We start from the raw sequence: 10853 nt of genomic DNA, 5'->3' as shown, positions 1-10853 counted from the left end.
TAAAAAATATTATTGAATGAAAAAAAAGAGTTAACAAAAATCTGCGTACACTCTCACGCAAAAGCTTCATTAGTTTTTCTGTTGTATTGTCAACAGGTACTCTTCAGGATCTCAAAGGCACGTCATCAATAGAAAAACAAAACAAAACAAAACAAAAACAACCACACCACTTGTTGTAACGTTGATTCCAATTCATGGCTGACTTCTATTGGATTTATCAACTCTGAGTTCTCTGGCATAAAGCCACAAAACTTGATGAATATTTCATTTCTTTGAACTTCACTTTCCTTATCTGTGTAATTCATTTTAGCAGATTGAAGAACAAAATGAAGTAGCAATGTGTCTTAATAGTTTAGTTTCTCAACTCTTAACCCTTCTTGCAGGAGATCTGCTGACCTTTTGACAATAGCATAATGCTCCCAGGAAGGCTTACCAAAAACGAGATATTTGACCTTTAAAAAACCAAAATAATTATTTTCCAAAATAATTTTTAAGGATGCCAAAAGTTATTTCCTTTTTATGTATTTTATGATGATCACTGGTTACTGTATTAGCTAACATTTGTTAAGATTCATATACACTATAGTTTTTTATTATTTTTCCAACACCTATTAGTTGAGCACCCAGCACTGAGCAGTGCTCTCTCTAATATTGGAATAGAACAGTGAACAGACAGAAAAAATTCCTCGTGGAACTTGTACTTAGTATACAAAATAACCGAGATAATGATAATACATTCTACCCACTATTTTTGTTCTAGACATGCTTTGTGACCTAACATAAAGGGAAAAAAAGGGCAGTGGCAAGGGAATTCATAATACCTGAGGTGAAGTTCTAGGGTAATATTAAATAAGTGATTAGGGTACTTCATAAAGCACATTGACATCTAAAGGAATCTTGAAGATGTGATGGAGTGTCTAAAAGTGGGATCTAGGAATAAAATACTTCAAAAAGCATGAACTATTTAGAAAGCAAAGGTGTTAAGGCCAGAAGAGCATGGTCTGTCCCAAAAGATTAAGAAAGATGCTCACTGGAGAGGAGTGAGGAAGAAGGCAATTGGTAGATGGGAATATAAAAGGTAATGTGAAGGACCTTACCATTAGGACCTCCACTTCTATTCTAAAGGCATTAACTTTGAAGTAGGATGGGAGCAGACTGTGTTGGGGTGGAAAGAATAGTTAGGGAAAAGGGTAAAACAGGGACAAATACTACAAGGCAATTATAACACTCAGAATCTGGCTTTGTTCTGAATGTTGAGCTGAAAGGATTTGGAAGACTGCAAGAGAGAGAAAAGTGAGTTGCCTCTTCAGGGTTCTGTTTGGCTTGAGCATGTGGAAAAATTTGGTACTTGTCAGCTGAGTAGGGAAGACTGCGGGTATAATAGGTCTTTCTTTCTGCAAAGGGAGAGAGATCTTGAGTTCAATTCTAACCTGCAGTGCTTGAACTCTGTCCTCAGGGCCCATGTTGAGTTACTCAATGAGCAAGGTAAGGATGGTTTTACGCTTACTTGATAATCTGAAATGAACAATCCCATGTTGTTGTTTTTTTCACCTTATCAGAAATTCTGCTTTCAAGTATGACTGGCACATGTCTGAGTAAGAAAACACAAGTAAACTCGTGCTTACCTTGCTTGTTGGATACTCGGCCCTGATTAAGCACCCCTATTGAAACCTGACCATCTCTGTGGCTTAGGGCTTCTTCTTCTAGGTCTTATAGGCAGACATTCATTTCTGGAACCTGGTACAGTTGAAACCTGTCATGGAAGAAAGACTTGGATATTTTCAGGCAGCGGAGAAAGACAGAAAAGTAGTAATAGTGTACCGTTTTAAAGATGGAAAACCAAGTTCTGATTCTTGCAGTTTTGACTGTAGTATTCTTTGATATTCCTTGTCTAGACTTGCTGTATTGCACAATTTCAGGGGATACCATTTTCAGTGTAGATACATAATGAGCAGTGAGTTCCTTTATGTTGGCTTTGTGTGGTACCCGAACTGCAGGAATGCATGCACTGCTCCTCAAACTGCAGCCTGCTTGCTCCGTCTTGTCACTCTCTCCTCTCTTTTATCCCTTCTCCCTGTTTCTCTCTGTGCCTATACCTTTCAGCATGTATGTACACACATCCTTTCTCCCAGGAATCTTCACTGTGCTGTGAGTGAAGAACATGAAGTTCTAGAAGCATTTCTGGTGGTGCCATATGCTTCCCAGGAACAAGTCCTTCAACTTCAGTATTTTGCCTTCGAGAACTGAGAGAGTCAAAATGTGTGTGCCAAAGGCATCCTTACTTCTTATTTTAGTGTGAATGACTTTGCTTGGTCCAGACACCATTTGGCTGCATGTAAAATGCAGACACTCTTGGTGAACTTGTGAAGATTTATGAGAGTGGGATGAACCAATGAGAATCTTGCCAACATTCAAGGAAGTAGTTATCTAGGAGAAGCAAGGCTCAATTAGAGATGAGGAACAGAGAGTGGAAAACATGGTCATCAGCATCTCTGTCTTCTCTGTATTAGGAGCAGCTTTCCTGTCATAGCCCCTCATCCACTAAAAATATATATATATGCCTGTACCAAGTTTGTCTCCACCCCTTCCCTGGTCCGGGGTGTCTTTCATCTGCTGAGCCATCCACTGTCTGCAGTGGTGCTCAAACAGCCAGAGACACTGACAGATGAGACCTTCAGCTGCTTGACAGCCTTGATGTAATGTATCCTTGGTTGCAGCTTCCAAACCAGCATTATCTCAAGTGATAATGGCCCAGCAGCCAAGTTCATTGTGGCTAGGGCTGCCATGGGTGGAGTGGCTGGCTCTGGAGCTGGGATTGGGACTGTGTTTGGGAGCCTCATCATTGGTTATGCCAGGAATCCTTCTCTGAAGCAACTGCTCTTCTACGCCATTCCGGGCTCTGCCCTCTCAGAGGCCACCGGGCTCTCTTGCCTGATGGTGGCCTTGCTCATCCTCTTGGCTGTTTGCTGAGTTAAAAATAGTGTGCTGGAAATTTTGTGATGGTGAAGATGGTGTGTATGTTAGTGTGTGTGTGTGTTTGTGTGTGTGTGTGTGTGAGAGAGAGAGAGAGAGAGATGACAAGAATAACAAAATCATACACCGCCCCCCAAACACAAACAGTTCATCTTATACAGAAAAGAGACTTTGATCTAAAAGGAGCTTTGCTTATTCCTTTTCTGAGGTGAAATTTGTTCCTCACCCTATATAAGAAAGAAAACGTTTAGACATGCAAATAGGCTAGAAGAGAAGGAAAAATGAGGCAAGTGAACCATTGCTTTGTGTAGGTTAAATCCTGGCTCCAATTACTCCAATTTCAAGACCTTTGATTTTCTAGATTAAGAGAGGCTAAGGGAGGGAGGGGCTAGAATATTGAAAATTTCTTGAGTATAATAAAAGAAAGCAGAAATTTGGAATATTTTTTATTTTCATCATTATTCAAGTATTTCTTTACATCTTCACAGATTTTACTAGAATTAAAAAGAGATAAGCTGCTTTCTGAATTGATAATAGGTGGTGGTTTTCATGTACAGGCATACCCAAGGTTATGAACAGTCAGTTCATGGACTACTGCTACTTGCTCTTTTGAACTATTTCTGTCATGGTCCAGGAAGTGAAATAGAAGTAGACTTGAATTTTTAAACTTTGCATGATTTATCATGGTAATTAGAATAATAAAAATTACAGGTTGGAGTCCTGGAATGAATAACTCAGAAGAGGTATAGTGAGCCTGTCAGGCCGCTGACCTATAAAAAGGTCACGTCCATTATTTGCTTTTCTGGAGAAGCATTGGACAATGGTGGATGATTAGGAGTCAAAGACGGTAGATTTTGGAGTTTTTGTTTGTCTATAACAGAGAGTATATTTGGAAGCAGGAGTGGCATCCATTTCCTAAACAATTTGCCTTTGGAATCTCTATGAACTTTGATAAATGTTGATAGTTGTAGAGGGGCTTCAGGCCTTTAGTTCATAGGGTTGCTATGAGTCGTACTTGACTCAGTGGCAATCAACAACAATGCAACAATAATGGAGAGTAGTTGACCACCATCTTTCAGAGGGATATTGTCACTTCTGAAGCTCTGCTTTAATGCTATGGAAGTTTGTCTCACTTTGAGGGGAAAAATATCAAACCAACCCATAGTCACAAAAAATTTATCATCAACTCTTGCTGAATGTGCAGTGTTTACATCATTGAAAATGTTTGAGTGAGCCTTTTCTGGCACTAAAGGCTAAAACTCTCATAAAAGTCACACAGTAGAGTAGGAGGCATCAGTAAAAAATGATCAAGGATCTGTGAAATACTGCACAGCATGGATAAATCTAGAACAACTTGTGCTGGCATAAATCAGTCACAAATGGACATTATGGTATAATGCCAGTATTATAAAATGCTAAAGAAAGTTTTATATACAAATTCAGTCTTGGAAAGGCAACAGAAATGGGAAGAGAGATAGGGAGTAAAAATATGTGCTGATAAAGTATGTGAAAGGCAATACACAATAAGAGGTTGATTAGATATTATGATTCATTATATTGATCATTGATAATTAATATGATAAAAATATGTGGCTGACTCATATGATAAAGACTCATATGATTTTCAAACCTTAAAATTGTAAATAAGGCTAAATAAGAATTTATGCATCTGTTTTTATTGACTTATCCTGCAAATTCTTAAAGGCTTACTTAGAAACAGACCTTGTTCATAACACAGGAATGCCTGTAAATGCTAGAAAGTTCACATTCAAAATATTGTTACTTCTAAAGTCTATCCTGCTGTGATTGACATCAGAACATTTTACTATAAATATAAGGCATTCTTGATTGGTTGACTGAACGTGTTTCCCCAAAAAGGAATACATATCTTAGGAGGAAAATTTTCCATGGATCAATCATTGTTAAATTTGGGAAAGACTTGACAAGTTCTTTGAATGTATTTTAAAAGTCAGTTTGATTCTCATTAGTCTGAAATACCTTGAGACTGTTTCAAGTCAAGGAGGCAAACAAATTATATTTCTTTCCCTGGTTGCCTTCCAATATTATTATTATTTTACACAGAAATGTTTCTTGAACAGAAGAATGACGTGAAAAAGTGCTTCGCCTTGCTTCCAGAAAGCTCAGTTTCTCATTTTAAGTTCTTTAGATGTGTAACTTGGACCACTTATCTGACTTCTCTAAAACTCAGTTTCAAGATCTATGAATTGAGATTTTTTTTTTAGTTAGTGTAACTCTAAATTTCATTCAGCCTAGCATACTATGTCCATAGAGTATTCATAAGTAAGTCTTTTGAGATTATTGAATAAATATTTCATCTCATTGGCAGTAGTATTTTCTAAGGCATTTCTCAGAAAATAAAACAAAGATTGTAACAAAATAGAAGCAACTCCAATATAATTTCTGCAACCTTGAACTCCTAAACTAGTTCAAGTAAGTGGATGGACTCTTATGGAGACTTTTTGTCATTTTGAAATGTCTCTGAAACACTCAATGACAGATTTGACTCCAGCAGTCTTTGGCTTCCATTAAGGACGCAGCATGAGTCCCTGCTCACCAACAGAAAATCTTTGTGTTCCTTTTTTTTATAGGAACCTCAGGGAAGCAGCAATGTAAGAGCAGCTGAAAGCCTGGATTCAGTCAGAAAAAGAGGAAGATGTTATTTCATTAGACATGTTATTCCCATCTCACCTCTTTCCTTCATTGATAAAAACAACACTATTCAAAGGGGACTATGCACAAGCATCTCAGAGACTTTTAAAGAGAGCCATTAGAAGGGATACCAGTAGACATTGTTAAACATCAGGAGAGAACTGTCCATGTATCTGATTTAAACAATATCCTGCCAGTAGAACTAAAAGAGTTATTGTTAAATATAGCTGCCTGCATAGATTACCAACTATGGCAAGGGGATTTTTATGGTCGAACTGAATAGTCTTTAATTTTTCATATTAAGCAGTTTCTTCTTGCACATTTTCAATAACTTCCGTCTGCTCTGATTGTTTAACAGCATTGAAGAGAGGGCAAGGAAGAAAGCATTTTTAGATCTGCCTACTTCATATTACTATCTTCATTGAGTGCTATTCTGCTTTTGAATTCTCCCAATCATTTTCAGGTCCATAGTGGCAATAAAACAAAGTGCCATTAGACCAGAATGAAATTCTCTTTCTGGAATATCTGAGGCATAAAGAACACCTATTTGCACTTTCTAAGATCATCTTCAGATTGCAGTTTTAGACCCCAGCCCTAAAAGGGGTCAGAAATTGAACAAACATTTATGAAGTACCGACCACCTGCCTAAGCTCTATTATCTCCTGGGGATAAAAAGATGTTTAAGGCATGCTCTCACCTTGGAGGAATACCCGAGTACCTGGGGAGATAGTCTCAAAAGGAGGTCATTTCAAAATGATGACTTAAGTGAGAAGATAAAGGTAGAGTTGGGGATTTTTTTAAAAAGAAATTTAAAACCCACTAAACCTCAGAAAGGAAGGAAATCTGTTACAGCCTGCATAGACCTACTGGGCTGTATATGCGAACCCTCTAGACAATTACAGGTAAGAACTCCTCCTTCGTACTAAGGCCTTTGTGGACTGAGCTCTAGAGATTTGTGCCTGTATCTGCTCCACATCTCCTCTTGTGAGGGTCCTGAAACTGCTTTCCCAGGTGTTTATCTCTTTTCATAGGTCAGCTGGTATATTGATGAATGTGAGTAGGAGATTCAGTGACTTTGCAGGTCACTGGACTGATCAAGGACACAGTCAGGCGCTGAGAGTTTTCATGAATGACACAGAATCTTATAGCTGCTCCTGGATTGTGACTGTGCAGGTCAGTGACCAGCATTTACAGATATGTGTGAGACGATAGAGAAAAGTTGGAGTAGGCTTTGGAAACTAAGTTATTGAATCCTAAGTGCCTTGGGACTTTCCTTCCTTGGCTTGGAAGAGACTAGAATCCAGACAAGGTTATATTTTCAGAGGAAAACAAGACATTTAGGCCACTTAACCACATATTTAGACTGCTCAACATACAATTTGTTGAGGAAAGTTCCCTGATCATTCAGTTATTTTTTCCTTGTCTAAGAAACATATATTTATTTGCCTGTTTATATATTTCTCAGAAAAAGACATAATATTTGTTAGATGAAGGTTAATTGTGCACACATCCAATTGTTTTTATAAAAACAGATATTGTCTTTTTATAAGATATTGTCTTTAAAGAAGTGGTTACCTAAGGAAACATTTTTTAGCAACCAGAAACTAGGCTTACCAAGTGTACAGCTATACAAGATAGAAAAAATGCGTTAAAAACTTTTGCCTAGAAAAATTCCAAACAGGAAAACAGGAGATGAGCTATTTTAATAAGATTGAGGATAGCAGGTGCACAGACATTACAAAGATAAGCTGGAACAACCTTGAGGTCCAAGCAAGAGAAAAGATAAGAATGACCTCTTGATAGATGAAAAGATAGAATAGGAGAGAATGAAATCACCATCTCCGGAAAAGTTCCCTAAAGCTATGACTGCAGAAATTGGGATATGAATGAATGGATTCCATAGCTTTCCAAAAAAGAACTGTCCAAAGCACGAGGAAAGCAGAGGATAGTGAATGGATAGGGCATGAAAGAATGGGCAGGGTGCAATTGGGACATGATGAGATGGAATGATGTCTGGCATTGCTCAGTAGTAATTAGTTATATAAAACACAATGAATATGAATGATTATAAAACACAAAGTGCGTCAGTTAAACACAATATATAGGAAAGATTTTATATACTATTAAAAAGCTAATAAAGTTTTAAAAAGAAATCCTGTTCAAGCTAGACTAATGGAAAAAAGTTTCTTGTTCAATAATACATCAATCAATAGGTATAAATTTGGGAGCCTTGCCGTATTCTATGGAAGCTGGTAGATTTGAACAGATTGCCTTTGGGATTACAGTATAACTTCTTAACATTATGCCACCAGAGATCCCTCATAAATATATGCAGAAGCTGCACCACAATCTCAAAGGCATGTGGTTGAAATCCATCCGCTGCTGCACCTTGAGAGATGGATGGACTATCTTCTTCCTCTGTAATCCTCTGTAAACCTATTGGAGGGTCAGCTATTCCAACTCAACAGCACACAACAACAATAAACTTTTATTAGTTGCTCTCTTCATTCTTACACTTTAACAGATAAAGTCTACTACTTAACTCAAAAGGGAGCTCTGGTGGCATAGTCCCTGGGGAGTGGCTCTGCTAACTCGTGACACTAATAAGTGGCACTTCAAATTCGCCGGTCACTCTATGGGCGAAAGATGGGAAGTCCCCTCCCATGTGATTTAAAACCTCTGAAAAACACTCTGGGACATCAGCTGTGAGGGAGGTCCAACTCCACGGCAATCACTTGAGCAGATTTTAACTCATAAAGACATGTCAGCACTTTATTTATAATTAACCTTATTCAAGAGGCAGCTGTTATGTTGGAGCAGAGCTTTGCTTTGAAATATGACAGTCCTTCATTGGTTTAAATTCAAGCAGTATTATTGATTTTAACACATGTCTAGATCTTTAAGGAGTTTTGTTTTCTCAGTGGTGAGTCTAGATTATACCTGTACATTGTATATGTGTTTTCCATTAGTTTTATGATTAAAAGAGAAAATTTATGATACACATACTTTAAAACCAGTTTCTGTATTTATTAGCATCTGACATTGGTATGATCCTTTTGTTACACTTACTGTATTATGGCTGTCATTATTAATAAAAGTCTCTATTCAGATTTTCTTAGTTTATGTCAGCTGTCCTTTTACTGTTGTAGGATACTGTTCAAGATTTCTCATTTACATTTAGCTGTCGTGTCCCTTTAACCTCCTCTTGGAAGACTTTTCTTGATTTTGGTGGCCTTGACAGCAGCATTATTGATTAACATTTTTTAATGGAATGTCCCTCAGCTAGAGTTTGTCGGATGTTTTTCTCATAATTAGAGGGGACTTTGAGTGTTTGGGAGGATAATCACAGAGGAAAACTACCATTCTTATCCCTCTACATCTATCTAAGGGACATGCTATGAATGTGACATCCTTGTGTGTGTCAGCCAAGATCACAAGGCTAAGATAGTGTTTTTGGTTTCTGCCATCCTAAAGTTAGATATTTTCTGCCTTTCAAAACCCTACCTTTTCAAAAGAAATCACTAGACATAGCCTACATTTTAGGGATGAGAAGTTATGGTCTACCTCTAAAATAAAATCATATAATTGATAATGGTTCTAATAATAAGAGTATCAAATAGATGCTAAATGTGTTCTTAAATCTCTAAACATGAATGACTAGAAAGTCTTCACTTCCTCCCTACTGTGGAATCAGTTCTGACTCGTCCTCTACTTTGTTTGCAATGCTGAAATTCTTAAGGAGAGGAGACTGATGGCCCAGCACATTTCTGCAGTCACAGGCAGATTTGAACATTGTGACCCAAGGTCTTAGGGTTCACATCACAACTCCCTGCCAACTCACACGGCCAGAGCTCCTTTCTACATAATTACCCTCTCAGAATTTTCATGTCCACTGTTCACCAACGATTCTGAAGCAGCTCACAGAGAGGTATCTTTATTTTTCGAACCTATTCCAATCTGTTAGACTGAGTTAGAAGCTTCTGGTGGCCTTGTGGTAAGAAGCTGTGCTCCAGTCCTGGAAGCAGATGTTTCAAATCCACCAGCAGCTCCACTCCACAGGAGAAAGGTGGACAGTCTCCTGTGTGATTAACTGCCTCTGAAAACCTGCTGGACGGTCAGCTCCAAGCCGATTCCTATTCACCATTACATAACACCAACAACTGGACTGGGCTAGTAAATACTTTTTCAAATCTTTTTTACTTGTGTCTAATAAATCAAGTTATCCTTTATATCCCCAATTAATTTCATTTAAGTTTCTCTCTTTACAATCTGTCATTTCCCCCCCAATACAAACTGAAAGGATATAGAAATATGGAGAGAATGTGACCCAATTCTAATTCTTTTTAGATGCACAAATTGAATCTCAAAATAAGGCAAATAACAATGAAAAAACATTTGTTCATCATAAGAAGGAGTGAATGTAGTCATGTCAGAAATACTATATATAATCTAATACATTCACTCTTAAATAAACATCCATATAAAAAAGGTTTTTAATGTACATAGACACCTAGTGTTCGTTCAACAAAAATTACGCACACCTACACAAAGAAAATAGCCACCTTTATTGCTTCTTCTTTATTAAAGCAACAAATAAAAGAAAATTTGTCTGAAATGTACTGAGCCTATCCATTGGTTAGGGGATGAGGAAGCCATGAATAGGAAACATGATAAAAGTGAAAGCAGAATGTTGTCATTGCCTTCAAATGGTAGGTGGCAGACATATCAATAAGTAAATTTATAGATGTTTATTTATGAAATAGAAAATGAAAGTTGCATAGATGATGTGACTGACCCTTAACAAGTCTTTTATTATTTGTCCTTGTGTACTTGTTTAGAAACTGAAGAGAATGCTTATGAAGGGGGACCACCATGTTTAGATGCTTAAGGAAGAGAATTTCTTAGAAGTTATGTTTGATGTTGACCTCTGCTTTAGGTGACTACTACATCATATGTCTCCTTTAGAGAAATAAATTATTGGGAAAAATCAGATCTTTCTAATTTGAGGAAATAAGTATTGCAAAGTAAATGGGTAGAATATTTTGGCTAGAAGTATATACCCCACTTACTTGGGAATAATGTGCTAATTGAATAACCTATAATATTACTTTGACTTTACTAAAATATTTATACTGGATATTATAAGGGCTATTTACCTTCAGTTTAGTTTTTTGTTTTCTTTTTTTAATTAAATTAATTTATTTATTTTT

At 37.2% G+C, this 10853-nt stretch overlaps 1 protein-coding gene and 1 pseudogene across 1 annotated transcript in view; both read left to right on the top strand.

Moving 5' to 3' along the window:
• MMP16 (matrix metallopeptidase 16 (membrane-inserted)) overlaps positions 1-10853 on the top strand; it is a 380069-nt gene that overhangs the window by 96946 nt on the left and 272270 nt on the right. The gene's annotated exons all lie outside the window — the stretch shown is intronic.
• On the top strand, positions 1462-2970 carry LOC102844530 (annotated as a pseudogene).

This window comes from Elephantulus edwardii, unplaced genomic scaffold (assembly GCF_000299155.1).
Source record: "Elephantulus edwardii isolate Elephantulus edwardi_28Jun2011 unplaced genomic scaffold, EleEdw1.0 scaffold00008, whole genome shotgun sequence".
NCBI classification, from domain to species: Eukaryota; Metazoa; Chordata; class Mammalia; order Macroscelidea; family Macroscelididae; genus Elephantulus; species Elephantulus edwardii.
Note: the sequence above shows the minus strand (reverse complement) of the source record. Positions and strands in the feature narration are given on the sequence as shown.